General features: G+C 29.5%; 1 protein-coding gene across 1 annotated transcript in view; it reads left to right on the forward strand.

The window, feature by feature from the left end:
* The first annotated feature begins 761 nt into the window (after nucleotides 1-761).
* LOC129909864 (brefeldin A-inhibited guanine nucleotide-exchange protein 3) overlaps nucleotides 762-19,181 on the forward strand; it is a 35,404-nt gene continuing 16,984 nt past the window's right edge. Inside the window, exon 1 of the mRNA XM_055986983.1 lies at nucleotides 762-1,067. The gene's annotated coding sequence lies outside the window, so the exon portion shown is untranslated. The remainder of the gene's footprint in view (nucleotides 1,068-19,181) is intronic.

The raw sequence follows: 19,181 nt of genomic DNA on the forward strand, positions 1-19,181 counted from the left end.
AACGAATCGATTTTACTACAACCACCTGTTGTGATTTTTTTTGCTCAGATGCTCTCCCTATAAAGTCCCCGAATAATCCATAGTATCTATGACTCTTTCCAGTCAAGTCAAATATATATGTATTTACTCGTATAAGTACGTCAAACGTAAGACCAAGGACCGACCTAGGAGCCCTTCTGACGCCCGCCTCTACAGCAACTCTATGACAGAGCGTGTGATAATGACAGCCGCGCATAGAGAAGCCTAGCGCATTCATAAAACTGCCTCTCTGCCTCATGAATGGCATAAAAAAAAGAGTGACTCACAGCTACCATCCAATGGTTCTTCCAAAAACGGAAAAGCATAAACAAAACTGTTATGTTTTGACAGAACCTACGTGAATACTCCTTCGCCCCCCCCCCCTCAAATACTCATCAATTCCTCCCACTACACGTGTGCCTTAACCATGTAGATTACTATTTAGCTATTGTATCTACAAGATGTTGTATACAACCCCTCTCCACCCCCCTCCCCCAAAACTTTGTGAGAGAAAAAACACCCCCAAACCACATGTTACAAACGCCCTGCCAAAAAACAATAACGACCAAAAAAAAAAAAATTCAATATGGCTGCTTGCAACGATTGTCAAATTTTTCATATAGTTGCCATATTGATTTTTCCAGGACTTGCGCACATCCGGTGTGACATTTTTATAAGAATGTCAGAACAAAGGATAAAACACAAGTTTGTTGTCGACTATCTGGCTGGAAGACTCTATTGAAAATTTGCCACGGGCATATACAGTTAAATTCTCTAACAATATGGCCGTGTACGGTAATTGTCGCTCGCAAAAAATCTGACTGTGAAAAAATCCATTTTTTAGTTTTCAAAAATTTACTGTGGGCCCGAAAAAAAACGTTAATTTTTGTTGGTTATTTTGATTTTTCCATCAATGAGGTGTTAGAGTGAAGTGAAATAAAGTGTTTTTCACCAAAAAGGAAAACACACAAATTTTTTAACCCACTCATCAAAAAAACAGAGCTCTAAATTGAAGAGCGAAAAAAAAAACGAAAAACGAAAAAAAATTGGTAAGGTCAAAAAATTCCACCTAAATAGTTGATTGGAACCCATAACACATAACATGGCCCTTGCGGAGCCTAATGCGTCATTCGCATGGTTTACCTCCATATTAGTGCAAATAAAAAACCGTAAATTCCTACCTTTCTAACAGAGTAATATAATAATGGCTGCTACACTACTCTTTGCTATGATGATGATGAAAGTGATGAATCAGAGTTCCTATCAGGAAGTCTATATCCTTGCAGCCTTACACAATGTTGTTGATTAACTATCGATTTGTCGTTCGTTCGTTGGTTCTTCTTATGTGGTTTGGTCCTTCACACACATCCCCGGGGTGATTCACTTTACTTCATTGTGTATAGCGTACGGACAGACGCGCGATCAGAATAAAAAAAAAAAAAATGCTTAAAGGGGGTTTTCCAAAGAAAGGACATGATTATCTCCTTTGATCCTGGAAAATTTGTTGCATTCTTCTTCTTAGTTTATGTATAGAGAGAAAAGAAAAATTTCATATATCTCAGTGAATCCTTAACACCTTTCAAAAAGTCAAGAACTCGAGTAGCTTTTCAGTTTAAGGACACTATATTTACGATGTGGTTGGCAAGGAGGAGGATGAACTAGTGATGGGAAAAGGATTCTCTATTCATATGATGATTATGATGATGCAGGAGGAGCATTTTCATTTTAAGACCGTTGGCGTTGTTGCTTTTGTATATATATTCACACCATATGTTAGACGATTATAATAACTTACTCTTGGCATCTATATGAGGCATTGTCTAAATGCTTCGTCCTTATTTTTATAGAAGAATTTTTTGTTACTTTTTTTTACACTTTTATCTTTTTTTTGTTTAAATTCAAAGGTTATCTCAGCTTGAGGGGGATTTTCTTTCTGTTTTTTTGTATTTTTGTAAAATATGTGTCCTCCATTTCGGTTTTTCTCATCATATGAAGAATCCTTTTTTTTTTGTTGTTGTTGTTTCTTTTTGTAGATTAAGGACATCACAGTGTGTAAAAGTGGTAATTAAAATAGTGCATCCATTCAGAAATGTAATGCGTTTTTGCCTTTTCCAAAAAAAAAAAAAATAAAGTATGTTTTTCGCAGTTTTTTTTCTAAAGTAAAAAAATTAAAAACTCTTGTTGATGATGTTGAGTGAAAAAAGAGTCCAAAAAGGTGGTACAAAAGTTAAGTACGTTCCAACGTTCCAACTATGTACCAACGACGAGGACGATGGTTCTGGGACAACCAACATACACAACGTAAATCCAAAAAAAAAAAAACGAAGCAATCCGTGTTTGGCTGCAAAAACTTAAGAAGTGCTTGTTTGCGGTTTGTTGACTTTTGAATTTTTATGTAGAAAAAAAAAAAAAAAAATACGCCGTGTGTGAAAGGACAAACTATAATGATGGTGATAATGCACAACATGTATTTTGTCGTTGAGAAAAAAAAAAAAAAAATTGTGAATTTTTTACAACTACTGTAAAATTGTTGGTTGGCTTTACATTAATGGTTCGGTAAATTTTGTTAAAAGTAATAAGTATTTGACAATTTTTTTTTTTTTTTTTTAAGTACTTCTCATTAAGGAAAATTTTCTTTGGTATAAAAGAAAATTTCACGGTGAGTTCTTTTAACACTTTATTTTATGACCTAATTATGAATTATAATAATGGTGTTGTTTAATATGTACCTACCTACAAAGTAAAAATGGGATCTTTGTTAAGTTTGTTGTACAAAACTCTTCTAGATTCTTGACTAATCAACAATTTGTGGTACCGACTTTTGAATACTTATTCTTTGAAGGTATATGTAGTGTGTAATACTATTTTTCTAGAATAGCATCACACCATATCACATGGATTTAAATTTCAATACTTTTGACTCGAAAATTTGTCTCTTATTTTAACAGTGAATTGTAAATAAATGAAAAATTTTTTCACTATAATTAATCAGTGACTAAACGGGTCACTGTGGCGTATGTGCACTTTTTTTTTATAGAAAATTACCGATCGATTTACCGTTTCATATTTCGATCAATGTAGATCCATTTTCCGGCGTTTGTCAAAAATGAAAATTCACTTTTTGACAGGAATTACATAATTAGTGATCCAAGCACTAGTTCCCATAATTCTAAAACAGTTTCATTTTTTATGATGTGAACCTACAAAATTTTAAAAGGCATTAATGAGAAGTAGGTATAGCTGTGTAAATAAGGATACACACTCTTTTTTTGAATGTTTTCAATTCTTTGAACATTCTTCGTCCATGATTTTTAACGCGAAAAGGGTATAAAAAAAAAACAGACCAGGAATTTTTGAAACTGGTTTTGTGACACACATTAACTGATCGTCTGAAACTGGCTTCGTGGACTTAATGAATCAAAAATTATTCATTTTTTCCGACAGAATTAACCGAAAATTAAAAACAAGTTTTTTTAAATTTTGACTCACGGGCATTTCAAAAACTGTACTCCCGTTTATTAGATGAGTATATTTAAAGTATATTGATTCCAAGGAATTTTGTATAGAACGTTTAAGCCCCTACAAGAATATATCTTGCTAATTTGAAAATAATGAATTTTCAGTGGATAAGAAAATTTTGGAAAGTAAAAAATGTTTTTATAATTTTTTTTAAATTTTACCTCGAATATCTTTAGAATGGTTAGATTAATGAAAAAAGTTATTAAGACCTTTTTTGTGGAACAATCTATTACCTACAAGAATATATCTTGCGCGTTTGATTATTATAATTTTTCAATTTGTTACAAATAAATAAATAAAATTAAGAACAAAAAACGAATTTTGAAGGACTTTCTCAATTTTTTTACCTCAAATATCTATTAAACGGTTAGATAAACAAAAAAGTGTACATGCCCTTTTTTGTAGAGCGTTCAATTTCCTACAAGAATATGTAAAGAAATTTGCTAAAAAGTCGATTTAAAAAAAAAAATGATTATTTTTTAGTAGAAGCTTGATGTAAAAATGGAAAATTGCTAAGCGGAGGACCTTCCCAATAATATTAAGAGCTCATATTTGGTGTGTATATTCAAGAGGTGTCTAGCAATCGATTTTTCGGAGCACCAAATCAAAAAAAAGAATTTCGATTTTTTTGAACCACCCTAATAGATATGTTGTTTTTTTTAGTTATTTGAAAACGACATAACTTTTTTGGACATTTTAGTTTTGAAAAAAATTAAATCGAATTTTGGTTTCACTCATTTGTTGAAAATAAATTTTTCAAAAACTATTAAAAATGTAAATATAAAAAAGCGACAGTTGAATTAACATTAAACAATGTTTCTTGCAGAAACTCAAATGTCTTCATTTTGAGTTCCTTTAACGGTTGTTCTATGGAATATAATATTTAAACATTTTAAATGAATTTTACACTCAAATAGTCAGAAAACAACTGAAACAAAATTGAATATGAATCCCTTCTAAACCATTGGTTCTCCTTAACTGCCAACATAAAAACGTTTAAAACTTCAATAATAGGTGCTTTCAAAATTTATGCACCAAATTCATCTTAACTTTATAGACATTTATACGGGAAACGAATAAAGAGGGACACATTTATTTTATTACAAACTCGAGTTACCCTTTCTTAAACTTCTTCAAATCTTGGCAGTAACAATAGAATATCCACACAATAGTCTGTCTACCATCAATTTTCGGTCATTACTTGACTTTATACCGTCTGTCATGGTCTGTTAATTTTGTATTAAAAACAAATCAATCAAATGATTTTATGGCAAAGTATATATAAATACTAATCCGCTAATATATGACGCACTTCAAAAAGACGTCAACAAATTGTCCCTTTTCAAACTTTTTATCAACCGGAACCACACCTCCCCCCACCACCAACATCCATTTACAAAAAAAATACTTTCGTTTTTGTCATAAATTAAAGTAGGTATCTATTCCAGGATCCTTTCAAAAATAATTCAAATATTTGATATCAGACGTGATAAAAAACTCATAAAGAAAAACAAACTTGGATAAAGAAAACGATTGTTAAATGTTCAATCTCTCCTATATCTCTCCCCGTCGACCGACACTGAAAATGATTCTTTTTAAAATACTGCTGTCATAAAATAAAGCAAAAGGTTCACAATTCACAAAGAGTCAATGGAAGTTTTTTTTTTTGTCTTTGTTTGTTTTTTTTTTTACTTTTGCTTTGAGATTTTTAACTTGACGGAAAAAGTTTTGAAATACTTTGTGCGAGAAAGGACAATACAGAGGAGAAAGTTAAATGCACGACTAGGTCGGATGTACTAGATGCTTTTATAGGGAAAAAAGTATCTCAAGGGCTTAAGATTTGACAAATTAGGAACGTGTTTAGAGTTTTTGATTTGAGTTTTCAGTGAAGGTATAGATAGAAGGTTATAAGGTATAATACTAAAATTCAACACATTGCTTTTAATTATATGTGATAAAGCTTATAATTATAAAATTTGATTATTGAAGTGCTTTTTTTTTTAAACTGTTAAACTCTACTACTTATACCATGACTTCGGTATTACCTGCGGAAGTAATTTTCTTTCAATTTTACTTACAATTTTGTTTATTATTGCAGTTTTCTAGAAAACAGCTTAAACGATTTTAATTATATTTTGCACACGTAAAATTCAAAGCAACTGCAACAAAACTGCATTTTTATTTATTTTTTTTTCAAAAAGTCAAAACACAAAACAAATAATCACTGAAAAAAATTTGTCCTTCATATTGGCTCCATCTGTATATCAACCAGATTAATTCTCGAAAATTTATATACATAGGTACATTTCTTATAATCTATAAGTAAATTAATTCTTTTAACCAAATATGAAATACTTTAATTTCTTGAATAACATAGATTTTTTAGAAAAAAAAAAAAAATTAAATCGTTGTAGCATTTTTGTTTATAAAAAAAATTAAAAAAAAAATTGTTAAAAAATTCTTTAATCCGTTTTCAAAAAATTGTTTTTACAAAAAAAAACTTGAATTTTTTTTTAAATCTAAAAATATTTCTTTTCAAAATATTTATCATTTGTAACATTAAGACTACAACTAGGTTTTTGTACAGCTTTTGAATGGGAGAATAAGGGCCATTTTAATCACTATTACTCAACTTTAGAAAAACTCTGAAGTTGTGTAGCTTGAGAGTTAACTCCAACTCGAGATTAAAATCGCAAGCTGAAAATTTGTTTTTTTTTCAATAATTTTTTTCATAGCTCCCTAGTTTCGAACCAAAAGTTGCCCAACTTGCCGTTTTAAAAATATCCCTGGGATATTTGCGACAGTTAATAAAATAAAATGTCAATTTCAAATGTTATTTTGAATGATGTCATTTTTTTTAAATTAATGATTTCGAATATCATGCTATAATGTTTAATTAATCAAACCAATGTGAAACATCAGAGCCAATTTACAATAAAAAAAAAGTAGATTGTCCGAGGATTGCGAAGAAAAAAAAATAAATTTTGCCACACATATGTACCTACCACTTTTTTATTTATTTTAAATTATTCAACAAATATGATCTCAATTTTGGCGTCACAAAATATTGTTTTGACAAAAGGTTCATCAGTTATAATCTTCACTATTCCAAGAAATGGGTTCATGGGTACATGAATAATTTTCAAAAAAAAAAAAAACAACAATTATTTTTCAAACTTTTTTAAACCAATTAATTAAAACCAATTTTTTGAAACAAAAATGAAAATAAAAATGACATTTCAAAGCAAAATCTCAAGTTTACTCTGCACACTTCTAATATTTTCGAAGGTTGAGAAAATCAAAAGTTGACAAACTTGAGATTTGAAAACTGAAAGCTAAAACCGTCAACTTTCAGTGAATAAAATCTAATTCTTAATTCTTGAAAATAAAAATCCTCGAGTTATTTTCAACTTTGAGTGAATAAAATCGCCCTAAATAATTTATACATACAATTTTTAGAAAAAAGTTAAAATTCTTAAAAAAACAATTTTTCGCAATGTTAAATTTTTCGAAATCTGTATTTATAAAAAAAATTAATTGGCATTATAGAACAATTTTGTTTTTTTTTTTTTATTTTAATTTCTTTTATTTTAGTTATTTATTTTTCTACTTCTTCTCTGAAAACGTCAAGCTCAAATATCTTTTACAAGAAACTCAGGATCACCTTACAGGTTCGTTTTCAGTCTACACTCTTGTTTCCAAATAAGTTCAGTCAACCAATTTGTTGGTCACTATGGCGTATACGTAACAATTTTTTTTTTTTTTTGTTAACATTATTTTTTGTATTAGCTTACTTTACTTTCACAGCTTAAATTTATATTAGTAAGATATCATCAAAAAAGAGACCGAAAAATAAATTGGATGTTAATTGACGTTCACTTAATTTTGGAAAAAAGAGCTCTGTAACATTCTAAGAATTTTTACAAACTCTATATACTTTTTTATTTTGTTCACGCATTCAAATTACTTTCTCTATAGGAGAACAAGAAAAACACAAACTATCAGTTGTCTTATTTCATATTTTACTAAACAATTGTCAGTTCATGTAAATTAACCCAGATGTCATAGAATCATTAAGCTTAATGATGGAATGACTCACTCTTCTAACCCACTAAAAACAAAATAAATTCTTTAAAATTCTTCAATTTCAACAAAACCCCATGTAACAGAGAGATTAAATAAAGTGCAAAAGTATGTTCCCTCAGGAATAATTTCTCTTTTGTGTGGGTTAATCTTCCAAGTTAATTGCCAACATTTTTTTTTTACTGTGCAAATATATTTTACATACTTTACAGAATTGGACTTTACTGGGATTCTCCATTGCCTAATTTTTCAAATAATATTATATGAAGTTGCAAACTCGGAAGAGGGTAATTTATTTTGTGTTAAAAAAGAAAAAATTCAAAAAAAGATAGTCCAAACAAATTGTATATGATTAATAAATTTAACAAGTAAATAAATCAAAAGAAAATTACAAAATTTACTGCATATCGTAAAACATAATTGTTACTTTGTGCCTGATTGTAGTCTCAATTTAATATTTTTTAATAAATGAAACTCACACATGAAAAATGATATATCGCCCACATCACTTTTTTATACTCGTTTAACTGAATATACTCCCAGTAGAGCTACCCTTTTTTAAATTTGCCAATTGAAAATCAACCAACAAAAAAATTTTCTTACAAAATTTAATTCCCCAGTCAGAAGCTCCACAAGTTGAATATCATATTCTGTAATCAACTTAAGAGAGATAAAATTTTAAATTGAAAAATATTCTTAAAATTAACAATATTCTATAGGGAAAAAAGGATAAGCAAAAAATTTAAAATTCGTGCTCTAAAGAAAGGACTTGTGTGCAAGAGAACACGACGTTGACACTTTTACCTACTTGTGATATATTGTATAAAGCTATAGTGCTTTTTTATGCTTTTTAAGTTAAGGAAATGGTATGAATTTCTTAAAAAAGAAATTCACAGGATCACACGTATTTGCATACTATCTATAGCGAAAGGCAATATTTATGAGAAAAATTCAAAATGTCAAACAATTTTCTTTAAAAATTCAAATTTGAAAATATGGTTAGGAAAAATATATTCAGAGAGTACCTATTTTATTGTATTTTTAGAACAAGGAAGTGATGTGCTCATGTTTTTCCCTTATGATGACCTTAGGTATCATACACTTATAAAATACGCGAGAGACTTATTCTTAACTTAACCATAAAACTTCGTCATTGTAGTCAACCACTAAGTGTTTCTAACTAACCGTTGAAGTTTTGTAATGAAAACAAAATGTTACTCATACACCATAGTGAACTTTTCGATTTCCATTTTTTTAAACATATTTTTGTATTATATTTTAATCTATAAAAATTATAATAACGACCTGTATTGGTTAAAACCCTTTAAAACAATAGCATGCACCACAAAAAAGCCTAAATGAAATTATGGAGTAAAATTAACGCTGCTCTTGGGACCAAAATAGAACACTATGTTTTGTATATAAATATAACCGTATTTATTTTTCAAGTGCATGTGTATGTTAAATAAATTTATATCAATCAATCACTTTGACATAACTACTTTGTCTAAATAAAATATTCAATTTTGCAATCAATTTTCAAGGATTTTTCAAATTTACCATGCGATAGAAAAGCCAGGAACGTAAAGTGAGTCATTCAACCTGATTGATATTTTAATTAAAACAATAAACCATATCTCTAGCAAACCTCTCTACTCTTAAATCAAATTTATGTATGAATTATTTCCCACCCATGTACATACACATAAAGTATATTGACTAATTGGATATATTGTGGTTTTAACCTTTTTCTACTATACTAGGTGAATACCACAACTCAAATTCTCTCTATGAAATGCAAAGAACTCTTTTTCATTAAAAAAAAATGTTTGTTTTTTTTTTTTAACAAAAAAATAAAACGACTCTGTGGCTTGCATGTTAATACCTTCCCCAACTCCTAGAAGGTTTAACGGAATTCATCACTAAGATGTTTTGAAAAAAAAAGTGGGCAAACCGACACAACCGACGACGCGTGGCTTAAATAAACTCTTTTTGCACCCTTATAAGCTCCCATTGGCATCCCGAAAATCCCCTCAATGTTTTTAAATGTATATACTTTTGTTTACACTCGACCTTGTGTTGAAATGAATTTTTTTTATATTTTTTTTTTTTGTTGTTGGAAGTTGTCTATTTAACAGTCATTCTTCATGGTTCTTGCTCCAACACTTTTGTGAATTCTCTCTCATTTGTCTAGAACTCTATGGGTCGTAGTCGTATTTTTTCATGTATTTCATTACACCTAATCCGGTATTTATAAGCGAATTCAAATTTAAGGACGAAATGACAGTCGAACAAACAAACTCAGTTTTTTTAAAACAGGAAAGGAGAAAAAAGAACAAAATCATATGCAGATATGTTAAGAATACAGTACGGGCCCACGAGTGGGACAATATTTTTCTTAATTAACTAAAAAAAAAAAACTTAAAGTCTCGAGAACTGACGGATTCTAAGATGGTGACCATTGCCAACACGGATGTGCAATATGCGTGCGCCTTTAAAGCTTAAATTACAAAATTGGTTGGTTGGAGAGGAGGGAAAGTGCATAAGGAAAAGTAAACTTTTTATGATCAATTGAAAAGTTGGACGGGGGTTTGTGATAAGATTAAAACTAAAAAAAAAGACTTTAGAGCCAAATTTGGAAACATTGTCCACACCTTTCTCTATTATGAAAACTTATGACAGTTGTAAAGAAGCTTTACGAAAAGTATTTAAGTTCTCGAAAAGATGTATGATTTCTGACCAAAAACAACGTCTTTTATTTGAAAATTAAAAAAAAGCAAAGCTTGAACGAAAACAGTTCCTAATACCGACTAATATTGATCGACTTCCAACATCCTTAAAATCCAGTAGTTCCAGTTACTACAACAGGAAAGTAGCGAAAGTCCCGAAAGATTCGATTTCGATTTATTTCTTGGGGTTAAAGGCCCTAGAAAAGTCTTTATAAATGTTTTACGCTCAAGGAGATGAAGATAATCAAGATAAGAAGAACATTTTCTAAAAGAAAGTTTTTTAGAGTGATCTTCGGTTCGCTGAAGTGTTCTATACTGTCGGGATTTTCAGCTACATCCGATGGTCAAATACTTTTTTTTTTACCAGTTTTCCAGTTTTCAAACTGGACTTCATTTTTTATTAAGGAAATCTTTTAATAGATACACAATTAAGACGGAAGCTTTTCATTTTTAGTCGGTTTTTTGAAGAAAAAATTCTCATTAAAATGAAGTTAACTTTAAATTTGACAGAGTTCAAGCTGATTTCAAATATTTCCAGAGGAGATCCCATTGTTTTAAAGTGCACATAAACTTACTTTTTTTCTTCGGTGTAGACGAATGAATCATCTTACACATCCACAGGAACCTTCTTATTCGGGGATGGTCCATTTAAGGATCAGTTCAGAAGTAGCGGAATACTTCCAGGGACTATTATCCAACATCTTTCTTTGTACCTACATCCAGAATCTCTGCACCAACAATAAAAAAAATGCCAGGGGGTGCTGAGTGAACTCAAAACACCATGTTTAAGAACTCTGTAGTTCACTTCAATGGCATCCAATATCAGAAAAAAAAATCAAGGTCATTAAACCAGGACCATGCATTTAGGAAAATAAACAGCTTCATCGGGCCCAAGATTCTTTAATTAAGTAAGTCTTATCTTTTCAGCGAGCGCATTTATATCAGCAGAATCCTAGTTTACCAAAACTGAAGAGATACAAGACATCATTTAAAAGAGCCACCCAAATAAGTCAGCAGATCTCTAAATTTGTCTTGAAAAAAAAAAACTACCTGTAGTACAGGAAAGTTAGTAAAAAAACAGGCATTTTGTGGAACGAAATACAGGACGGCTGAATTTTTCAAATCTGAAAGAGGGGTATTAGAAAAGCTTATAGTCTAAGAGATGGCTGCAAGTTTTCGGACTCACTCGGGAAATGGAATTTTTTTTCATGAAATTGTTGGATGGGGGTGGGATAAGCAAATGCCAAATTGGCAGAAAGCAGACTGGATGGAATAAGCGTGGGTGGGGGGTCAAACTTGCATTTTTTTTTGGAAAAAAAACTTTCTCGGAAATGGGTAAAAAGTGGTGAAGGTGGTTGAAGAAGGTGTTAAAGTGACAGTTCCAAAATGGCAGAAAGCTAAGTGGATGGAAAAGGGGTGGCAGAAGGGCGCAAAGTGGTAAATTTTTTTTTGAAATTTACTGACTCGGAAATGGCTGCCATTTTGCAAGCGTGTTCCTGATGGTTTGTAGTTTCTAAATTCAAAATGGCAGAAAGCAGACTGGATGGGTTATATTTTTTTTCAATTTTTTACTTCGGAGAGTGCCAAAAAAAAACTTTTATTTTAAAAAAATATTTAAAAACAACGGCAACACCTACAATCTTGTATTATAACTTTTTTTTAAGCCAAAACCCTATTATTTAATTATCTTTTCAAATAATGTCGTTTTCGTGAAAAGTTTTTGAAAAACAAATTTTTAAACTCAAAATTTTAACTTTTTTTTAATTTTTTTTTTTTACTTTAATTTTTTCTTTAATTTTACACGATCAAGCTTTGTTTTTGGTAATTTAATTTAATTATCTAGCTAATTTTCAACCAATTGTTGAAAACAAGATGCTAAAATGTCGTACAGTTTTTGAAATAATTAATTTTTAAACTCAAAATTTTTAACTTTTTTCAAATTTTTTTTCTTATTTTAATTTTATTTTTTATTTTACGATTTCCAACACTGCTTTTGGTAACTAAAATCAATTTTGTAATCAATTTTAAATCAACTACTGAAAACCAAAAGCTAAAATGTCGTACAGTTTTTGAAATAATTAATTTTTAAACTCAAAATTTTAACTTTTTTTTAATTTTTTTTCTTATTTTAATTTTATTTTTTATTTTACGATTTCAAAACACTGCTTTTGGTAACTAAAATCAATTTCGTAATCAATTTTAAATCAACTACTGAAAACTAGAAGCTAAAATGTCGTATAGTTTTTGAAATAATCAATTTTAAACTCAATTTTTTTCCTTTTTTTTTAATTTTTTTTTTCCTTTTTTAATTTTATATTTTATTTTACGATTTCAATTACTGCTTTTGGTAGTTAAAATCAATTTCGTAATCAATTTTAAATCAATTACCAAAAACCAGATGTTAAAATAACATACAGTTTTTGAAAAACATAATTTTTTAACTTAAAATTTTAATTTTTTTTTAAATTTTTTTTTAACTTTATTGTTTTTTTCTAATTATACGATATCAAGCATCGCTTTTGGTAATTAAATTCAATTTTGTAATCAATTTTAAATCAATTACTGAAAACCATATCGTCGGCGTAAGGCAAAATTATTCACAAAAAGTCACAAAAAGCAAATTTTATAGGGGACAATTTTTATGTTTCAAATTATTTTAAAGTAACATTTTTCTGCTCATTCGCCATTCAAGTTATGTTTTTAATAAAGTTTGTTCTTTTTTCTTAAATAAACCATACAAGTTTACCTCATTAGTAGATGCATACTATTTTTAAACATTTTTTAAAACTAAAAACCCAAAATTGGAACTAGAACAATTCCTATAAAAGTACGCAAAAATTATATATTACATATAACATATACATATTATAATATTACAAGTATGCAATAATTTTTTTTTTAATTATTATTTTGTTTATGAAGTATTTTAATATTAATTGATTTATTAAAAATAGAATAATATATAGGAGAAGTGGGGGCAAGAACGTTTTTGTACTATGTTGTATAAAAAAAGTAAAATTGCCAACACTTGCAATATAATATAGGTGCCTTTTAGTGTGATCGATCACCTCTGTTAGTTTTAGCAAGTTCACTTGACACGCCGAAGAGTTACGGTAAATTTTGTGATTTTTATCAAATTATTATCGTTCATGTGAAAAGCCAGTTGTATTTTTAACACTGAAAAAATTAAATTTTTAAGTTTTCCTTTTTTATAATAGAAAGTGAATATTCAAAAGTATTCTCTGCGAAAGAAAGAGTCATAAAGATAAATACAAAAATAATAATCCAGAACATCAGATATGATGAATGGGGCAAGACCGCCCATGGGCGAAATTGAAAGTTAGTAAAGTTGTACACCGTTAAACCTTCCAAAAAGCTAAGCAACTGCTAAAAATGTAAGTGATGATTCTCAGGAAGAGGACTTTGCAGACTGTATTTGTACCTTCTATTTGCAACTGTTTTCTATATCCCATCCAAAATATTGTTGGATTAAGTGCAAAATGTGTACAAAATGGTACAGCTTGTGATGGAGTGAGAACTAATGAAAATATAGCATAATTGTGCTATTATTGCAAATAGACTGCAATAAAAGCAAAAGAAACGATCTTTCTAGCAACAAAATTTGATAGGGCGGGCGGTCTTACCCAAATGGGGCAAGACCGTTTTTTGTTAGATGTTTTTTCAAAACTTATTATCTTTTGTTCAATATTTAAATTTTTTTTTATAATAAGGAGAGTTTTTACAGGAAACATTTAATTTTATGAATAACGACTTTATTGATTAGGAAATTGAATTAAATTACCAAAAGCAGTAATTGAAATCGTAAAATAAAATATAAAATTAAAAAAGGAAAAAAAAAATTAAAAAAAAAGGAAAAAAATTGAGTTTAAAATTGATTATTTCAAAAACTATACGACATTTTAGCTTCTAGTTTTCAGTAGTTGATTTAAAATTGATTACGAAATTGATTTTAGTTACCAAAAGCAGTGTTTTGAAATCGTAAAATAAAAAATAAAATTAAAATAAGAAAAAAAATTAAAAAAAAGTTAAAATTTTGAGTTTAAAAATTAATTATTTCAAAAACTGTACGACATTTTAGCTTTTGGTTTTCAGTAGTTGATTTAAAATTGATTACAAAATTGATTTTAGTTACCAAAAGCAGTGTTGGAAATCGTAAAATAAAAAATAAAATTAAAATAAGAAAAAAAATTTGAAAAAAGTTAAAAATTTTGAGTTTAAAAATTAATTATTTCAAAAACTGTACGACATTTTAGCTTTTGGTTTTCAGTAGTTGATTTAAAATTGATTACAAAATTGATTTTAGTTACCAAAAGCAGTGTTGGAAATCGTAAAATAAAAAATAAAATTAAAATAAGAAAAAAAATTTGAAAAAAGTTAAAAATTTTGAGTTTAAAAATTAATTATTTCAAAAACTGTACGACATTTTAGCATCTTGTTTTCAACAATTGGTTGAAAATTAGCTAGATAATTAAATTAAATTACCAAAAACAAAGCTTGATCGTGTAAAATTAAAGAAAAAATTAAAGTAAAAAAAAAAAATTAAAAAAAAGTTAAAATTTTGAGTTTAAAAATTTGTTTTTCAAAAACTTTTCACGAAAACGACATTATTTGAAAAGATAATTAAATAATAGGGTTTTGGCTTAAAAAAAAGTTATAATACAAGATTGTAGGTGTTGCCGTTGTTTTTAAATATTTTTTTAAAATAAAAGTTTTTTTTTGGCACTCTCCGAAGTAAAAAATTGAAAAAAAATATAACCCATCCAGTCTGCTTTCTGCCATTTTGAATTTAGAAACTACAAACCATCAGGAACACGCTTGCAAAATGGCAGCCATTTCCGAGTCAGTAAATTTCAAAAAAAAATTTACCACTTTGCGCCCTTCTGCCACCCCTTTTCCATCCACTTAGCTTTCTGCCATTTTGGAACTGTCACTTTAACACCTTCTTCAACCACCTTCACCACTTTTTACCCATTTCCGAGAAAGTTTTTTTTCCAAAAAAAAATGCAAGTTTGACCCCCCACCCACGCTTATTCCATCCAGTCTGCTTTCTGCCAATTTGGCATTTGCTTATCCCACCCCCATCCAACAATTTCATGAAAAAAAATTCCATTTCCCGAGTGAGTCCGAAAACTTGCATCCATCTCTCCGTCTATTAAGTCCTGGTAACTTAACCAAATTGTAGGCAATATAAATATCTTTTCTTGTGCATGCACTGTTTTTCAGCGTTTACAACATTTTTGAGGTTATGTTGTTTTATTTTTATTTTTTCGGGTTTTTTAATTTTTCTCAATCCGTATGAAAGAAACATAATTTTGTAGCATTATTAAAGTTATAGAACATCAAATTCACATTAATTTGGTATACTTTTGAAGATTATATGACTTTTCAAATCAAAGATACCTAACCTTAAGAGCAATCCCTCTCAATATTTTCAAAAAATATACTAATATGTTTTTGCATAAGGTATGAAAAAAAGGCTAAATCGTGAACATAATGTTAAAAAAAAAATATGATATGAGAAGTCAAACTTTTATGATGCTAAAAAATTATGTTTCTGTCATAGAGACTGAGAAAAATTAAAACACAGAAAAAAATAAAAATAAAACAACATAACCTAAAAATATTGTCCTCGCTGAAAAACATTGCATGCACAAGGAAAGATATTTATATTACCTACAATTTTATTTAAGTAACTTATTCAATGAAGCCAACAGTTTGGGAGATATAGACCAATTCGCGTTTTTCAAAATGGCGGATTTCGCCAGGGAGTTGGCGTCCCGAAAACCAGGACTTAAGCTTTTTTAATACTCTTCCTTCAGATTTGAAAAAATCAGCCGTTCTATATTTCGTTCCACAAAATGCCTGTCTGTTTACTAACATTCCTGTTCCTGTAAACTTTGGTAAAAAAGTGTAGCTACAAGAGTTGATTACGAACACGGTGTTTTTTTTTTCTTTTTTCGTTTTTTTTTGGGATACTTGCTTTTTGGAACATTTTTTAGCTCTTCTCTTTAATTTAATTTTTGAACTTTGTTGCTATCAGCGACAAATTTTCTCCTAATGCATCGAAGTAAAAAAATAATAAATAGTCTTGGTGTTTTCCACACCTTATAATAATATTCCTTTTCTCCTTCTATTACTGTTTCACTGTTCTTAGAGTCTTGGATAGTTACTATTAAGTTAATGTTGACGTTTGTTTCCAACAGTTTTAAACAGGCACACAAAATATGTATGTGGATCCTTAGACGAAATTATTTAACAACAATGCGAACAAGCGAGACTCTACTGTAATTATTTTTTATTCAAAGTTGTCATTATTGTGTTTATGTCTATCTGGTTCTTTTTGGCTCTGTTTCTATTCACCAGGATTAAGGAGACTTAGTGCGCTATGTACACATATATATATTATCGTTAAGACAGGAGCACAGTTTGCATTTCGTCCTTTTTTTTTTTTATTATTTTTTGTTTTTTTTGCAAAAAATGTTTTGTCTTCGTATACAACACGATACCTTACCTCTACTTTGCCTACGTATGAAGATACAGTATAAGAAAAAAATAATAATACCGCATTCTGTTTACCCTGTGTCGCATTCAAGCCGAAATTGCCCTTGACTTAAGGCTTAAGGGTACCCCATCCTTACTACTACCCAACAAGTTTGCCTTTGCATTAAAGAGAAAACACACATAAATGTCAAAACAGGAGAAGAGGTGTTTTTTGGTTCGTGTGCACGATCAAAGTTGTCAAAGGCTCTCCTAATAAAACATTGATTCGTTTTTGTGATTGCATTTAAATTGAATTAAAATTCGGAACTAGAGTAGATATCTAGTATCTACTATACGAGTCGAGAGTATTTTATTTGAGAATGATGAAGAGAATCGATTTTCCGTAGGTATTTTGTTTTGTTTTGATGTGATGGCAGATAAGTCACACACAATAATCTGTGGATGGAGTTAAAATAAATAAAAGAATGGGCTAGGATTTTCAAAATTTATTCGTATATACGTAGATATTGGTTTTATATATAGAAGAAGTGTATTTTGAAAACATCCTTGACACGACTAAGAGGGACTATAAAGGAAGCAATTCAATGAAAACAATATAAAAGAGCCTTGTTGGGGCACAATAAGGGATAAAGGTATAATGTATATCAATTGCTCGTTTAATGATGGTTTATGGTATTTTCTTTATCATAAAGTCTTTCGAGTGTGTTGTAGCTATCTTCATCTTTTCTATTTTAGGATAAAATTAGAAGGGTATATATAAATATAATATTGTATAGGTTGCTATAAGCTTCTTAAGATCCTTAAGATTTTGGGTTAAAATAACTTAAAGTGATTGAGTTCATAAATATTTCTTTGAAGATAATAGTGTGAGTGGGTGTGGAAGGAACAACACGTGTTGTTGGGCTGGGAGAGAAGTTACCAAAAAAAGTTATTGTATAAAACTCGAAGGTATAAGATTGAAGCATCCTTCCGAAATATAAAAGTTATTTGCTGACAATGTTACAATTTTGCATGATTTGTTTCAAGTTTTTTTTTTTGTTTTGTTTTTGATTTTACAGAGAATATCAAAGAAAGTTTATTTAAATTAAAGGACTTTTTAGTCCTTTATTTGGGGTTTGAGTAATAAATACATGGGGACATTTTTCTAGTGTTCAGCTTATTTTTATAATAAAGTTTTCCATGCGGAAATGTTTGTTTTGCAAGCTGTTTTTTTTTTTTTATTTTATTGTGGCGAAAATTATACATATTTTAAAATTCAAAAGATGAAAGGTATAAAAAAAATTTGCATAAGAAATTACTTTTCAATAGAAGTAAACTTATGGTGAAATTCTAATGGAATAGAAATTACCCCACATAAAATGAAATAGAAAGCTGTGCAAATTGAAAAAAAAAAAATAACATTTATGCACCTGGGTTCTTTGGGAAAAACATTATCAAATTGTGTCCATCATTTTCATTTTCGGAATAAATAACGATAAATTTATATTGAATATTTATAGGCCAAGAGCAGACGGCAAATAATGGAAATGGAGGAGTGAATATTTATAAATTCACTTTTATTAACTTTGTAAACAAAGTAAATGATGCTTTGTCCGGTAAGGTCTGAATTTAATCGACGATGAAAAAATATTCTAGTGAATAATTTTGGTCTTAGACGCTATGTTCACATCTCCCAGTTCTCTAGAAGTATATAATGGAATTTCCTCTGACAACCTACTTAGGTTAGGTTAGGTTATATGGGCTGACAGTTAATTTTGTTACCGTCACACTTAGATCAATGTAGATCCCTTGTGATACCCTGAAGTATTGTAACTTCATGAAAAAGTTTTAACCTATGAATGCTATGGTTGTTCGAGCCATTTGGAGGACTTGACAAAGTTCAGTAGGGTATTGCCTGAGAGTTCCGATAGTTCTTCATAATTCATAAAAGAAGTAGTTTCCTAAGAATTTTTTCCTAGTGCGACAGAGTGCTGGGCAGTAACAGAGGAAGTGAACAGTGTTTTCCTGTTCGTCCTCATTGCCGCAGCCTCTGCATAGATCATCCGTACTAAGCCCCATTTTCTTTTTGTGGTATCCTAGTAGGTTATGTCCCGTTAAGACGCCTATTAGGGATCTTAAGGATGGTTTACTAAGTAGTAAGATCTTATTTGATTTTTTCTCGCCGAAGTTCGGCCATAGTTTCCCGGTTTGACCGCAGGTTTCTAGGAGGTTCCATCTTTCATTGGTTTTTTTGTGAAATATTGTTGACGATATTTCGCTTTATTTCACATTGTGGGATTCTGATGTTATGGTCTATGAGAGAGGGATCAA

The sequence above is a fragment of the Episyrphus balteatus genome, chromosome 2 (genome assembly GCF_945859705.1).
Source record: "Episyrphus balteatus chromosome 2, idEpiBalt1.1, whole genome shotgun sequence".
Lineage (NCBI taxonomy): Eukaryota > Metazoa > Arthropoda > Insecta > Diptera > Syrphidae > Episyrphus > Episyrphus balteatus.